Source organism: Musca domestica, unplaced genomic scaffold, assembly GCF_030504385.1.
Source record: "Musca domestica strain aabys unplaced genomic scaffold, Musca_domestica.polishedcontigs.V.1.1 50, whole genome shotgun sequence".
In the NCBI taxonomy this organism is placed as follows: domain Eukaryota; kingdom Metazoa; phylum Arthropoda; class Insecta; order Diptera; family Muscidae; genus Musca; species Musca domestica.
This window is the reverse complement of record NW_026712347.1, coordinates 1132666-1135089: the sequence shown is the minus strand read 5'-3', so window position 1 is coordinate 1135089 and position 2424 is coordinate 1132666.

The following is a 2424-nucleotide window of genomic DNA, read 5'->3' as shown; positions in this document are numbered from 1 at the left end:
TAAACGCGAATATTTTTAATCCCGGCGAAATCACAAAAAAAAAAAAAAACGAACAGGTCAATTCTCAATTCAGAACGCACTCTTGGCATAAAAGTATATAATCTAAAAAAATCCTGTAAAAATGCCAATAATGATGTTAATAGAGATTTTGTAGTTTTTTGTGACATTATTTTGTTATCGCATGCGATTTTTCAATTTGACTTATAATATTGAAATGTATATTTTGTAATATTAAGTAAGGTGAAAACCTAACAACACAGTTTAGGGTTATTATATGCAGATTGCAATTATCGTCCGATTCCAAAGGAACCGAAATCTCGCATGAAGGTAAAGTTTAGGACAGCGGGTAGAATAGACAACTATTAGGGGTTCAAATAAACAGAAAACAGATAAAATTTCCTGATTACATAATTGAAACCAATCAACACGCCTGAGAAGAGAGTTAAAGACAGGGATTCTAGCATTTTGGTTGACCATTGGACAACAACTAACAGTACGACGGAGTGCTTAAATATTAGGCAAAATGCTAAGACAGTACTCCGTGCCTTAATTTCAAAAGCGAAATCTTCCAAAATGGATTTGGACATGAGGGGGCTTCTTACATATTTTAGTGTTGTAGGGTATAACATGGTCGGCCCCGCACGATTATAGCCTTGGATTACTTGTTTTATATGTATAAGATGAAGTATGAAAATGGAATACTTCGGTCTGCTATATCTGGAACCTAACGCACATTTTAAAATTTTCTTAAAATTATCACATATCCCATATAAAGTGAAGGAAGTAGCCATTATAGTCCAAACCTTACACGTCGCAATATTAATATCATATTTATTTAGGTCCGATACGAAATGGACAATATTGGTTCATTCCTTCGGAAGCAACTTCATAGAGGGTCAAACATTTGAATAATCGTAAAAGAAGTCAAACTATTTAAGTTCCTCACATTCGTAATATGCATTCGACAACAACCATGCTTGGTACCAGATATCTTATGGAGCTCGGAAATACCTCCAAATTGTATTAAGATTGGTTCATATTTGGATATAGCTAATATATATCTTCAATTAATTTCGGGTTAATTGTGCAGCAAATGGCCAATATCAGTCCAAATGACCGGAATTTTGGCACATCCGACCGAATTCAGACTAAAAGCAAGTACATCAAATTTGAAGTCCCTCACTTCCGTAATATGCATTCGACAACAATACCTTTGCAAAAATTTATCAAAAACGGCTAAGATTTGTGTATAGCTGACATACCTATTCTTAATCCGATTTCAGGTTTATTGTGCAAATAATGTCTAATGTCAGCCCAAATTAAGTGAATTTCAGGACGTATGTTTCCATTTTGTAAAACATGGCTCCAATATATTTTTATACCCTACACCACAAGGTGGTCAGGGCATTATGTCTTTGTACATTTGTTTGTAACAGGCAAAAGGAAACGAGATAGACCCATAGTTCCTTTTGATGATCTGCATAGAATCACATTATGATTCGATTTATGCATGTTCGTCCGTCCGTCCGTCTGTCCATGTATTTTTGTGAACAAAGTACAGTTCGCATTTATAACCCGATTCAGATTAAATTTTGCACAAATAATTAGTTTGGCCCAAGGACGAACCCTTTTGAAATTGGAGATAATCGGTCAAAATTTAGATATAGCTCCCATATATTTCTTCGTCCGATTTGCTTTTTATTGTGCACCAAACGTGTAATATGAGCCCGAATAGTGTGAAATTTTGCACATACAACCAAATTAGGCCTAAAAATAAGTATGCCAAATTTGATCGAAATCGGTTCAGATATAGCTATAGCTCCCATATATATTGTTCATCCGATTTGTTATTTTTGTCCTCCGGAGCCGTAATATTCACTCTGTAACAACAATTTTTGGGGAAATATATCAAATGTAGCTCAGCAATACCTTTGCTTAATTTTATCGAGATCGGTTCGGATTTGGATATATCTCCCATATATAACTTTGTCCGATTTACCTTTTATTGTACACCAAACGTTTAATATTTGCCCAAATTGGATAAAATTTGGCACATACGACCGAATTGAGTCTAGAAGCTAGTATGTCAAATGTGAAGATCGGTTTAGATATAGCTATAGCTCCCATATATACTGTTCATCCGATTTTTTGTATTTGTTACCCACAGCCGTAATATGCACTCCGTAACAACGATATTCAGGGAAATATATCAAATACAGCTCAGGAATATCTTTGCCAAATTTTATCGAGATCGGTCCCGATTTGGATATAGCTCCCATATATATCTTTATATGATTTCAAATTAATTTAGCACGAAATGGGCAATACAGGTCCGAATTTAAAAGATACAAATGCTTCGGCACATTTAGTCTATTGAACTTTAAATTATAATTATAATCATGGCGTGTATGATTGAATTCTCCC